A 14,617-nucleotide genomic window follows, 5' to 3' on the forward strand; every position below is an offset into this window, starting at 1 on the left:
AAGAATTTATATTGAGCATTTAAAAGGTTTCTTTTTTCTTCCTACTATTCACTTTTCAGTGGCCTCCAAAAGTTCTTTGTCAGGGAGGGCAGAAACTCTTTCCTGAATGTAATTATAGCAGATAAAATTATTTAGAACAAATTAATATCCCTGTTAAAATGTTTAAATAATGTGGAAAAAGGAAACTCTTGTAAAAATGTCAAGTTTCTTTGGAGAAATCCTAGAATGCTTTCTCTATCAATTTTTCAAAACTCAATTCTCAATTCTCCTCTTCCAGGACCCCTTCCTGCATTTTACCCCATGACATAAATCTTTTGTCTTATTTCTCTTTCCCGCCTATATTTTGTACTTTGCACTGTTTGCCCCAGAACACTACCGAATTCGTTGTATGTTGACTAGGATTCTTTGGTGATTTTTATTTATATGTAAAATTCTTGGGGGCAGAAACCCTGCTTTATACTTTTGAATAAATTCACTTCTACACATATTTATGGAGTGCCTTCTTTGAGGCATTGGGTTCCTCTGTAGGTCCCAGCATCTTTGGGGTACACATTAGGACACTGACAGGTGCTGATGATTGGGAAAACTCACCTTTTCTCCAGTCACTATTAGGAGACGATTGAAAGAATGGGCTTTGCCCCTTGCTTTGTGTCACGTTGGTGACTAGTAATAACAGCTGGGAGCAGAGTGGGGAAAGCCTGTTTGGAAGCTAAGGAGTCTAATGTTTCCTTAACTGGAAAGTGAACATGTTGGAATAGAAGCCCTCTGAGCTTCCTTACACTCTCCAGATTTCATGATTATAAAGAGGTGCTCCTAGTGAATCAATGACACCCTTTAAAACAACTGACCCACAGAGAAAAATGTCTCTTAGGATTAAGTGGAATCCAATGGAAATCTTTCCTTGACTGAGCTAAACTGTTGCATACATAATCTGAAGTACCTGGAACACTTAGAATGATAAAGCATTGTTTTCTTGTTGTTGTTGTTTTTTTCCTCTCATCCTCTCCTAAGGTTAAATAATGCTTTCTCATTATTATTCTTTAGAAATGTATTAACTTTTACTTTTCCAATTTTTTAAAATTGTGAAATATGACATACGTGAAATACATTTTAAAACATATGTACATTTTAAAGACTAGTAAAACAAAAGCTGGAGTAACATCCTACAAGGGGAAAAGTTCCCTACATCATCCTCCCTCATGTCCCACCGCAGGTTAACCACTGTCCTGACTATTATCAAGAAAGTTAGGAATTTGCTTCTCTTTATTATGTTTTAAATTTCTAAACTTGAAAAATAGCCCAGTAATGAAAGGTCTTTAGTCTTTTTACATGTGTGTGTATATATATATATATATTTTTTTTAATTAATTTATTTTTTTGGCTGCATTGGGTCTTCATTGCTGCACACGGGCTTTCTCTAGTTGCCGCGAGTGGGCTTCTCATTGCGGTGGTTTCTCTTGTTGCAGAACACAGGCTCTAGGCTCGTGGGCTCAGTATTTGTGGCTCACGGGCTCTAGAGCGCAGGCTCAGTAGTTGTGGCACACAGGCTTAGTTGCTGCGCCGCATGTGGGTTCTTCCCAGACCAGGGCTCGAACCCATGTCCCCTGCATTGGCAGGCGGATTCTTAACCACTGTACCACCAGGGAAGCCCGTATATTTTATGTTTTACACAACGTAATACTAGAAAAATAATAGGTAACATTTATTGATCACCTACCTCACGCCACTGAGTTTTCTGAACTCTGTACACATTGTAACTCCCTAATAATTGTATGAGATAGGTGAGGAAACCGAGTCATGGAGCTAGGAATTTGGTCCCACTGGGATTCTAATCCAGCCAATCTGAGTCCTAAACCTGCTCTCTTAACTACACCTAATTAGGGTGTTGTCTTATTATTTGATGCAATTTTATATTTTTAATATCTGCATCTATTTTGTATCTTTGAATACTCTAACCAGATCACAAGGTAGAACAATACAGAGTTGGAAAGCTCTGCAGGCGTTAGATCTTGACCAAATATCTTCTCATTGCTTGACACAGATATACAGTCCATCAAGTTATCTAAATCTTATTATATGTTTAGTATTGTCCATTTCAGAGCACTCCTAAAATGTTTATTTTATAAATGTTATTTTTTATGGGAATTTTCAGGGAAAACCAATAATATCACTTATATCTGTAGTGTAATGAATAGTGATATTTCACTTAGAGTTAAATTTTTAAAAGAAGAGCTTTGATTATAGGAAGCATTTTCTAATATAATATTTCAAAATATACTTTTATGTTTGTAAGACACAAGTAATTTTTGGCGCTTGTTTAGATATGGTCACCAAGAGATAGCTTCTTTATACGACAGTTACTGACTCTATTTAGTGAATTAATGTTTCCTTTACAGTGTTTTCTCTAAAAACAGCTAGCTGTAGTGACAAGTCTTTATGTTTCAATTTTAAAATTAGATACTGTTTCTGTAGAAGGAGTACAGATTTACAGCTCAGTAGCTCCTGAACAAGGCATATAAAGTGCCTTAGAATATTGCTGTCTGCCAACTAAGTTTTACCATGGCACAAAACTTTACTTAAATAAACCTCATGTTGTTTGCCGCTGATGTGGAGTTACGGGCAACTTAAAGTGATTATCTTGGGCCTAGGCACTGCTGTTTTCTTGCTGTATGATACTGGACTAGTCATCTAATCACCATTTGAGTATCCATTCTTCATCTGTAAAATGCTGCTGATGTCTACCTCATTGTGAGAATTAATTGAGCAAATATATATGAAAACCCCTCACACAGCATGGTATCTACTAAAAGTATTATAAATGTTTGTAAATGTTCTCTTCCCATTATAATTTGCTGCTCTGTGCTGATAAAATTGTTGTATGGTATTTATAAAATGTGCTTGGTAATGACCAAATTAATGCTTTAAAAATGGCTTGAATGAATGCTGGCAGACTGAACTCTACCAATTAGTAATATTAATCGTATGTGGAGATTATAAAAAACAGGATTATATTTAAGCACAGTGATGAAATAGCAACTCCAGCACATGCTATATGGAAGGTCATTTTTGTGGCTGACACTGCTGCTCTACAAACTAAATGGGATTCGGTCTTGCTTTTGTTTGTATATATTTATCGTGGATAAGTGAGAATGTAAGCATATTATGCTATTGCTTTTAGGTCATTTTATTTTTTGGTGAGGAGGAATTCCCAATCTGGCTAAGGTTGTATTTTCTTTATTCCGTATTAAGTAGTTAATTAAGACCAGAATGTTATTTGAAACATAATAAAGAGAAGCAAATTTCTAACTTTCTTGATAATAATCAGGACAGTGTTTAACCTGGGGTGGGACATGAGGGAGGATCACATAGGGGACTTTTACACTTGTAAAACACAGCTTCATAAGCCCATGGACCGAGACTTACCTGGTGGCACAGTAGATAAGACTCTGTGCTCCCAATGCAGGGGGCCCGGGTTTGATCCCTGATCAGGGAACTAGATCCCACATGCATGTCGCAATTAAGAGTTCACATGCCACAGCTAAGGAGCCAGCGAGTTGCAACTAAGGAGCCTGCCTGCTACAACTAAGGAGTTGGTGAGCCACAACTAAGGAGCTCATTTGCTGCAACTAGGGAGCTGGTGAGCTGCAACTAGGGAGCTGGCGAGCAGCAACTAAGGAGCCCACCTGCTGCAACTAAGGAGCCGGTGAGCTGCAACTAAGGAGCCCTGGAGCCGCAACTAAGGAGCCTACATGCTGCAACTAAGGAGCTGGTGAGCAGCAACTAAGGAGCCTGTCTGCCACAGTTAAGACCCAGTGCAACCAAATAAATAAATATTTAAAAAATAAAATAAACCCATGGACCACATTTCTGTCTAATGCTGAAAAAGCATTTTTTTTGAAAAAGCATTTTAATAAATAGCTTATAAGATTCATTTGGCAAGTGAACTTAGAATTTACCACCTAGATTATTCTGAACCAAGGTCAAAGTGTATAAATGCAGTCCTAGCACCCTTTGTGTTTCACAGAAAATCGTAAATCTGTCTGTTTTGCAGTTTCTGTTCAGAGGTCCTGAATTTGAACTTAAAACATTATTCAGAGCCATTAATGGGTAAAACCCATGGCAAACTAATAACTTAGAATCTCAGAACAGTAAAGTCAGCAGATCTTAAGCCCTTGTTCGGGCTGTCCATACTGCACAATGTTTTATGTTTCTTTTTGCATTATTACTTACCCTGGTGATATGTACACAATTTTAGAATTTTAAATTTGAGTGGGACTGGAGATCACATAGCTCTTCAGTGGCAGAGTGTGGACTGAGACCCAGACTTCCTGCTACCTAATCTCACTCTCTCTCTTCCCACCAGTCTATGCTGAGCTTCCTAACTTCGTGGCCAAGAGAGATTTAATTGTGTTCTTCTTAAAATTCGATATGAGGTCTCTTTATTTAGTTGTGGATGCATGTAAACTTTTGCCTTATTTAGTTGTGTGAGTTTCCTCTGCCTTTGTATTTTCCAAGCCTTTTGGCCTGTTTTTCCTTTAATTAGATATGACTGATCGTTTTTGATTTAAAAAATTATTTATGACATTATGACTTAAAAATATGTCATTTCATAGACTTTCTGCCCAATTACCGAGAAAGCATCTAACTCAGGTTCTGAGCCACTGGCTGTTTGGCAGAGACAATGAGAATATGTTTTCACTCCAAAACAATCAGCATTAGCTGTAGCTTCCTGGATTATCACACCTGCTTTGTCTACTCTCAGGGTTGTCTTGAGGCATCTGAGAGATATGTGGGGAAGCACTTTGAAAACCATAAAGTGCCATAACAATATGTTGCATGCATGCATTCATGCATGAGTCTTCTGGTTAATTGTATACTTGAGACCTTTTGTCATAAGACATTTTGTTACATGAGCTCATAAATTGGAATATGAGCAAAGATGTGACTGGGTCAAGGGAAACACTTAAATCCAGCAAGGACTTGCTGGTAGGAAAATTAAGGAGTGAATGGGTGGTGGGAAATAAGCCTAGAGTGTTAGTGCCTTAGAATGTAAATGGAAATAACAGATGGACTTGAAAACTTTTTCTTTGTTTAATATCCAGTCTTTTCATTCTTTCATCAATATTGAGCACCTAGTGAGCACTAGGCACTTTTTTAGACATCACTGTTGTTCACAGTTAGTTAGATAAGATGCTACTGCTGTCCTCCAGGAGCTTATGGGGAAGGCAGTTACAGACAAGATACAACAAAGGATAATAAATGTTTATATTTTGGAATGTACCACATGGCTGACCTTGCTGAAAAAGCTACAGTCTCGGTTAATTTCTTTTTTTTTTGCCATGCGGCATGCGGGATCTTAGTTCCCTGACCAGGGATCGAACCTGTGCCCCCTGCAGAGAAGTGCAGAGCCTTAACCACTGGACCACCAGAGATGTCCCTTGGTTAAATTTTTATCTGATTTAAATTTATTAATATTCTCTTGTTCAACTTTTTAAACTTTTAAAACTATGAAATATGTAATATATTAAAATATTTTGAGATATATAATATAAATCTGTATTTTAACTATATATAAAATATATATATTTTAGATAACCTTAATTACGTAAAATATGGATCTTTTCTACTTGGTAAGTCATCTGAACATTCCCTACCTGACTACATTAATATTAGAGATCTCTTAAAGAAAGGGCACTGCTGCCGTCCCCTTGATGTTAGTCGCTGATGCTAGATTTTCTTTTTTGGGGGGGAGGGGCTGAGATGGGTCTTTGTTGCTGCACGCAGGCTTTCTCTAGTTGCAGCGAGCGGGGGCTACTCTTCGTTGCAATGCTCAGGCTTCTCATTGTGGTGGCTTCTCATTGTGGACCACAGGCTCTAGGCATGTGGGTTCAGTAGTTGCAGCAGGCGGGCCCTAGAGCGTGCAGGCTTCAGTAGTTGTGGCACGTGGGCTCAGTAGTTGCAGCGCACCGGCTTAGTTGCTCCGCGGCATGTGGGATCTTCTCGGGCCAGGGCTCGAACCCGTGTCCCTTGCATTGGCAGGCAGATTCTTAACCACTGTGCCACCAGGGAAGTCCCGATGCTAGTATTTCTCAAGAGCAGAAACCTGGGTTTGAATCCTAGCTCTGCCACTTATTAGCTGTCAAACTTATTTGTACCTCCGTTTCGGTGTCTGTGAAATGGGAATAAAGATAATACCTACTCACAGTTATTGTGAGAATTGAATGAGTTAATATATGTTAGAGTGCTTAAATGAGTGTCTGGCTCACATTAAAGGCTATAAGTGTTATCAGCAGCCATCATCATCATCATTGTTATTTGGCAGAATAAAAGTAAGTTGAGTAAAGTTTTCAGGAATGGATTTTCTCCTCAATCCCTGAAAATTACTCTAAACTAAAGGTAGAAAGATAAAGGAAGGAAACTAAACATTTTTTAGTCATCAGCTACGTGCCAGGCAGCATGCTAGCATTTTACCTGCATTTTCATTTAATCCTTACACCAGTGCTCTGAAGTAGATGAGAAAACAGGCTCAGAGAAGTTAAATTACTTGCAAAAGGTCTGGTATGGCCACCGTGATGATAACTGGTCTCTGTTACTCTACATCCTATACTCTTGCATTGCACATGCCACAAAGCCTGAGAGTTCAGCAAGTTTCACTCATGATAGGTACACTTGGAATGTGCTTGTTAGGGACTTTATTTCTAATGATGGTTTAAAGGGATGTCATCCACATTTTTAGTTCCTGCTGCAGTGATTTGTTTTATATATCTGAATTTCCATCCCCCCCATTCAAAAGTATATTACAGTAGTATAAATAATATAAGTGGGACCTAGATGGAAAATATTTGAATGTGTGTAGTCTTATTAAGTTTGCAGAATTAAGCTGACCTATTATAATTTCCCAGTTTTCAAGATCACCATCATAATTATTGAAGTCATTACTCTTCAAATTAATAGCTATTTCATAGGGCTTTTAAGCCTAACTTCTGTGTAGTTAATGTATCCTAGGTGCTCAGTATAGAACTGATTATTTGGTCAGCTTTTGGAGAACATCCAGAATTAATTCAAATAACTTGGATTTAAAAGTAATTAAGTTAATTTTAATGGTTTGGTGTTCTCATATTGAAAGTAAGGCTGTTTGGTTAGGAAAGAGGGGTATTCCCTGGCGGTCCAGTGGTTAGGACTCTGTGCTTTCACTGCCGAGGGTGCGGGTTCAATCCCTGGTTGGGAACTAAGATCCCACAAGCCACGTGGCGCGCCCCCTCCCCCCCCCAAAAAAAAGGTAAAGAGGGAAATTTTATGGATGTAAAACACCCATCCATACAATGTCAGCTTAGCTTCCTGGATGAGGTTGCCTCAAACTCCCAACCTAGAATGTGGAAGTTATATGCTCTTCTCTTCCTGAAAATATTTGTGCATTTCCTGGGTTTTATCATCTTGCAATTGCTTCTGCCTCCTAGGCACCTATTTTTCTTGCTTTGTGCCTCTGATGTGCACCATGGTGCCCTCAGATGTGATACTTGGCTCCTTCTCTGATTCTCAGAAAGGCCCTATTCATAGAGGGCATTTGTGTTTTTAGTACACCTAACTGAACAAAGGAGGCAAAATAGAGGTGGGTAAGCCCTATATTGCATTAATACAACTTCTATTAAGGCACCCCTGTTCTGAAAATGTTCCAGACTTCCCTTGACTGGAGAACTTCACCCCCACGTAACCCCAGCTTTGCTCCACTGTACTAACTATTCTTTTCTCCTCTTCCTTTCCCTCTCCTCATCATCCTTCTCTCTTTCAGAAATAAAATAAGTTCTTCCCCTTGTCTAGTGTAAAGCAATTTCCCTTTCTTGACAGTCATTCTGGGATCTTGACAGGCATTCTGCAGGGAACCGTCCACCCCAAGGGAACATGAGTGGTGGGGGACCCTATGAGGGAACATATTTTCACAAAGAAGGCTTCTTCTAAGAGGAATTCTTGTGTTAGTTATTAGGATAGCAAAATAGAGAGTTTTTCATCTTGTTACATGGTGGCAGACGGTGTATTAATCTCAAGCTTATTGAGTCCTGCCTCCTCAATAAAGTGTCAGAAACCTAAAAATTGATTATACATGTAATTTGTCCAAATTCTACATTCTAGATAACTTTGACTAATGCAGTGTCCTTGCGTATAGAATGCATGCTGCTTACCTAAAAGTCATGAACCCGTCTAACACAAAGATGTCACCTCCTGGCATCTTTCATTATTAACATATTTCATTTATACAAAAAGAATTTTGGCTTTTGAAACACAATTATTTTTGTTGCCATGAATTTGTTTTGGTTTTTCTGACAGTTTCAAGTTATATGCAAAGACAGTGTATAATCTTTAAAACCTAAAACAAATGCAGAAGTGCATTTCTCAGGAAGTAAACCTTTCGTACTTCCATCAGCCTCTTCATAAATGACTGTCTGGTTGCTCTTAGCTGAAAAAAAGATCACAGCTATTTTTTTTTTACTCTTTTACCTCAATTTTGAGGACTTGTGGGGATTTCACTAAATGGCATTGTATTACACTGATCCTGTTTTAGAATTTATAAGTAAAATTCATGAAATTGCTTTTCTCTTACTATATATCAGCCCGACCTTACAGATTTTTTTTCCACTGTAGGTAATAGAGAAGAGGAAACCTAACCAATGACTGTGGAATAATATGGAAGAAGATGGAAAAAACTTGTTTAATGAGTAAGAAATAAAACTATAATAAAAAGTTATTCATAAAAACTATTCACGATAGTACTATGTATGACCAGTCTGTAATAGGTGGCCAAGGTTGGTATACTATTAGAGTGAGTGATCAGTGATCAGTCACTATCTTTGTTTTATTGCCATTCTGAGCTTTCACCACCTTTCTTACCCTTGTGAATTTCTGAGGGCTATGAATTACTTAAGCTAAGAGGGGACACAGCTATATTTGAAGAAAAAGATGGGACCTGGAGACCAGCACCTATACTGAAACAAGTCTAGGGTAGGTCTTGAAGCTTACTGGTGGTTGGATAGAGATTATGTCTGTCATGACCTCTCAAGAGTGTTAGCAACCCCTTCTCGCTCTCCAGATATTGCCAGCTGCTGTGATGTTAGGCTCACCCTGGGGATCCTGTTCATTTAACCAAGTGCAGATTGTGTGTCAGGTGATAATCAAATAGAATTCCACAGAAAATCCAATAAAAGGTGTAACTAAATTTACGAGATATAAAATTTTTAAATTACATAAGTCCATACATGCTTATTGTCAATAATTCAAACATTATAGATAACCAAAGCCTATCTGAAACTTAGCCCCCCCTCCCAGATAATATAAGTGTATGTTATGTCTTCTTCTTTGCCTGCTGGTTAAAAACTTGGGCTTAGGAGCCAGACTGTTTTTGACTAGGCATTATTTTTTTCTTTTTTTAATATATGTATTTATTTTTGGCCGCGTTGGGTCTTCGTTGCTGCGCGCGTGGGCTTTCTCTAGTTGCAGCGAGTGGGAGCTATTCTTCGTTGCAGTGCACGGGCTTCTCATTGCGGTGGCTTCTCTTGTTGCAGAGCACGGGCTCTAGGCGAGCAGGCTTCAGTAATTGTGGCACGTGGGCTCAGTAGTTGTGGCCCGTGGGCTCTAGAGCGCAGGCTCAGTAGTTGTGGCGCAAAGACTTAGTTGCTCCGCGGCATGTGGAATCTTCCCGGACCAGGGATCGAACCTGTGTCCCCTGCATTGGCAGGCGGATTCTTAACCACTGTGCCACCAGGGAAGTCCCTGACTAGCCATTATTAACTTGACGTTTGGGCAGGTTAATTTCTCTGTGCCTCAATTCCTTGGGTATAAGTGGGGACAATAAAATGCCTATGTCATAGTGATGTTGAAGATTAATTAATCTATATAAAATCTTGGAATAATGCCCAGAGCATAGTGAGTGTTCAGTAAATGTTAGCTATAATTTTCTTATGTATCTCAGTTAGCATTTTTATGTACCAACCTTCCACAGATGAAATTTTTTTCTGATACACTGCAAGAGTTAAACCATTTTGAATAAGGTCAACCCTGATGGCAAGGATTTTTAAATTTTTTCATGAATGTTTTCTTTTTGGCTTTGAGCTTCATTTCTCTCAGAGTATGCTGCTAGACTATGTGTGAGAATAGTGTTATACACCTTCAACTCTTACTACATATCTTACGGTGTAAATGATGCTTACAGGTATGTATGAATAAACAGCTGTTTTCGGACTATGATAGTTTCATCTTACCCATAAAAGTATATCTATGTCAAAAAGGATGCACAATTCTCTTGTTTCTAGATAGTGATGTCACATTTTCTGTAAAGATTCCTTTATTTTGAAGGACAAGTCTTCTTGAGTTTCTTTTTTTCTTCCTTCATAGAATCATAATAGTTTTGAAAATGTCTTTGCTATCTTTTCTATGACTTGTCAGCACTTTCTTAGGTAATACAGACAACTACCTATTTTAAGAAGGAAGGGGACTTCCCTGGTGGCTCAGTGGTTAAGAATCCGCCTGCCAATGCAGGGGACGTGGTTTCGAGCCCTGGTCCAGGAGGATCCCACATGCCACGGAACAACTAAGCCCGAGAGCCACAACTACTGAACCTGCGTGCCACAACTACTGAAGCCCGTGCACCTAGAACCCATGCTCCACAACAAGAGAAGCCACCACAATGAGAAGCCCACGCACCGCAATGAAGAGTAGCCCCCGCTCACTGCAACTAGAGAAAGCCTGTGCACAGTAACTACCCAACACAGACAGACATAAATAAATAAATAAATATTTTATTTTATTTTTTTTGCGGTATGCGGGCCCCTCACTGTTGTGGCCTCTCCCATTGCGGAGCACAGGCTCCGGACGTGCAGGCTCAGCAGCCATGGCTCACGGGCCCAGTCGCTCTGCGGCATGTGGGATCCTCCCGGACCGGAGCACAAACCCGTGTCCCCTGCATCGGCAGGCAGACTCTCAACCACTGCACCACCAGGGAAGCCCCAATTTATTTATTTTTCAAAAAAAGGAAGGACGCTAAAACAGCCATCTCTTTTTAATATTTTCCTCCTGTATTGTTCTGGGGCTCTTTATTATGGACTATTCTGTCTGCTGTGACTTTTTTTCTTCCTTTTTTAAAAAAAAAATTCATTTATTCGTTTTTGGTTGCGTCAGGTCTTAGTTGCAACATGCGGGATCTTTCGTTGTGGCATACGGGCTCTTTGTTGCAGTGCACGGGCTTCTCTCTAGTTGTGGTGCACTGGCTCCAGAGCGCGTGGGCTCTGTAGTTGCAGCACACGGGCTTAGTTGCCCCGCGGCATGTAGGATCTTAGTACTCTGACCAGGGATCAAACCTGCGTCCCCTGCATTGGAAGGTGGGTTCATAACCACTGGACCACCAGGGAAGTCCCTGCTGTGACTATTTTAGAAGACAAATATACAAAAACAGAAGTTAACATTGACTATTTATTATGTGTTAGGCAGAGTTTTAAGTGCTTTACTCATTTATTCATTATCTCATTTAATCCTGTCATCCACTTATGAGGCAGATGCTGTTATTATCTTCATTTTAAAAGCTGAGAAAAGCGAGGCACAGATTAAGTAACTTGCTCAGTCACGTTGCAAGTGCAGCTTCAGGATTCAAACCCAGGTCCTCTGCTCCAGAGCATGTGCTGTTGATCAGTGGGGTGCTGGCCTAGTAGTAAACTTAGGTTTGCTAAGGTGGGTGTGGATTTAAATAATAAGATAATAAAGCCAAATATTGCCTGAAAAAGTCACCATAATACTGTTTCTGCTTGCTTGTGGAAAGGAAAATTTGAAATCGTGTGTCTTCTTAAATTTGGGAAAAATAATGATGTGAGATGATGTGAGATTCATAAATAATTATTTTTTTCTTCACCGTACTTAAATGAATACAACTGTTTTACATCTTTATGAATTGTTTGTAGTAGATAGAAATCACCTGACTCTAGCTAAGGAACAGTACATCTTTAGAACTGAGTTGATTTGTAGATTACCATTTAATTTCTATTGGTAGAAACATGCAGACAGAAGACTGAACTGTGCAGCAGGTTGGAACTGATTGGTTTGAATGACAGTCAGCAGGAAGTTGTTGAAGAGAAGAAAAGGCAGGAGAAAGGTGACTTACAGGTCTTATAATTAGAATGTCACAAGTGATGGTCTAAAAAGTAAATGTAAATTAACAATCGACATTTATATAGTAACTGGAAGGAGTTATACTGCATGGTTTTTGTTCTGGGGTTTGTCTTGTCAGAGAGAAATACTGGCTTTTCTTTTCTTCAAATAACAGTTCATTTCCTGTTGAAATATGGTAAAGTACAAAGAGTAAGCATCATTTAAAGTAACAGCGAGTATGCTGATAAAATGTTTTGGCTTTACTGTAAAGTGTGGCTACAGGTAGTTATGTTTTCCTCTCTCCATCTTCTTGAACTCTCTTTCCTTGTTTGAGAATCCCTTCTGAATGTTCATCAGAGTTACGAACATTAGTGTACTCTTAGTGTACATATCTTTTTTTTTGATGTGAAACATTTTTAAAGTCTTTTTTGAATTTATTACAGTACTGCTTCTGTTTTATGTTTTGGTTTTTTGACCATGAGTTGGCCGCGAGGCATGTGGGAACTTAGCTCCCCGACCAGGGATGGAACCCACATTGGAAGGCAAAGTCTTTTACAACAATGTCTTAAATTGTGGCCCAGGAGCCCCTGAGACCCTTTTGGGAGTCAAAGGTATTTTCATAACAATATTAAAACATACTTGTGTATGAGTATGCGGTGGAGTTTTCCAAAGACTTCATGATGTACAATCAACTGAATTCAGACTCTCTTCCTTATTCCAGACACTAAAAAGATTTGTAAAAATGTAGAATGAGGCCACTCTTCTCATTAGATTTACAATGAGAATTACTGAGGTTTATCTCTACATTAGAACATTACAATGACCCCAGCGTGGGCCAGAAAGTCACGGTGCTCTCTCTAGTGACTGGGCGGACTGTGCCTGCCACACAGCGCCTCCTTGTAGGTTCTAGTGACATCCTGATTGGTTGCGGCTGTGTCTCCCAGTCTAGAAAAGTGAATATTCTGTTCCTTTTTCTTAATTGTGCTAGAGGGTATGTTCCAGATTATAAGGAGCTATGGAAATATGCATTTAAAGGTGAAAGGAGGGTTTGATTTTAAGGAGGAAGACTGTCCAACCTTGCCAATCAGTGACCCCACTGATATATACCAAATTCAGAATGTTCTTTGTATCGGTTGCTCCCAACTTTGGGAGGACCAAAAGGACCTTTCAGGACAGCCTTTTATTTTTCAATATTAATTGAGCATCTATGATGTTCCAATCCTGTTCTAGGGGCTAGGGCTGGAAATAAGTCAGTGAACAAAATGAAAGCAAAAAAACCTCTACCCTCACAGAGCTTCCATCCCAGCCTTTGAGTCTTTTGCCATAGTCACAGCTCCCTCTTCAGGGGAGTCTCAGAGTTCATGGTAGCGTAGCTGCTGTGGAGCTTGAACACTGACTGCTGTCTCTCAATGGCTAAGTGCTGAGGATAGAGTGGGAACTGCTTGACGTTTTGTGATTTTTTTTTTTTTTAAGGGCACCAAATGGTCTGGGATTTTTCAAATCTTACCTGGAACCCCAATATAGCAATAAAGGTGGGCCTATCCAGTTACCCTTGCTGTGGTTGTTTTAATCTTATTTTGTTTTCAAAGTTAGTGCCACTTTTGTCAAAAATTTTAACTTTTAAAACAATTCAATACCAACTGATGTTAAATTTATTCTAATTGTTTTTTATTATTTGAAGAAAAATGTTCATATATGCATGAGATTTTCATTGGCTGGTGAGTTGCACCCAAGACCCTATAATTTGTTTAATAGACTTTTATACAGAAAGAGATTACTTGGCTCATTAGATTGAGTCATTTAATAATGGCTGGAAGGTTAACAAATGTGGCCATCAGACTCCTGCTCAGCGGCTGGGTGTCTCTTGTATCACTCACAACTTCAGCCATTTCCAAACGCAGACGATTGGGAATACCATTAGAATATTAATGGGAAAAGAAACTGACATGCAAAATGTGAATGGCCAAAAATTGTCCCTAAAGATTATTTTAACATTTTTAATTTCCAAGAGTTCTACATCAAACTTGGCCTTCCAGCTTAAGGAATTCTCAATTGTAACAGGAGTGCCATGAAATAATTGCTTTTCAACTGCTTCTGCTTCTTTTTCTTTTTGTTTCTTTTCTTCTTCTCTTATAGTTTTTATTTGATCTGCCATTTCATTTGATTTTTCTTGCACAGCTGTCGCTAAAGTAGAGATCATCACTATACCAAGGTTTTCTTCTGCCTGTAATGCTAATAATTCTTTTTAATGTCTGAGACATCATTATCTTCTAGATTTTTCTGGGAGAATATTTCCTAGAGGGATGCCTCATCTGGGTACTTTTCACTGTATGTAAACTTGAGGATAGTCTAGACAGTTTCATCACTTTCTTCAGCCTCAGATGTCATAGTAATAGTGAAACTGGGTAGATTTTCTGATAACACTTAGCAGGACCTTGTCAAGTGAAACATTAGTGAAGGAGAATGTGGTATCAGGAGAGTCCATTCATAT

At 39.0% G+C, this 14,617-nt stretch overlaps 2 protein-coding genes across 2 annotated transcripts in view; both read left to right on the top strand.

The window, feature by feature from the left end:
* Positions 1–8,787, top strand: part of MED20 (mediator complex subunit 20) — a 43,020-nt gene extending 34,233 nt beyond the window's left edge. Inside the window, exon 5 of the mRNA XM_060021832.1 lies at positions 8,638–8,787. The gene's annotated coding sequence lies outside the window, so the exon portion shown is untranslated. The remainder of the gene's footprint in view (positions 1–8,637) is intronic.
* Positions 1–14,617, top strand: part of USP49 (ubiquitin specific peptidase 49) — a 77,750-nt gene that overhangs the window by 31,012 nt on the left and 32,121 nt on the right. The window contains exon 2 of the mRNA XM_060021831.1: positions 8,638–8,711. The gene's annotated coding sequence lies outside the window, so the exon portion shown is untranslated. The remainder of the gene's footprint in view (positions 1–8,637; positions 8,712–14,617) is intronic.

Source organism: Delphinus delphis, chromosome 10, assembly GCF_949987515.2.
Source record: "Delphinus delphis chromosome 10, mDelDel1.2, whole genome shotgun sequence".
Classification (NCBI taxonomy): Eukaryota; Metazoa; Chordata; class Mammalia; order Artiodactyla; family Delphinidae; genus Delphinus; species Delphinus delphis.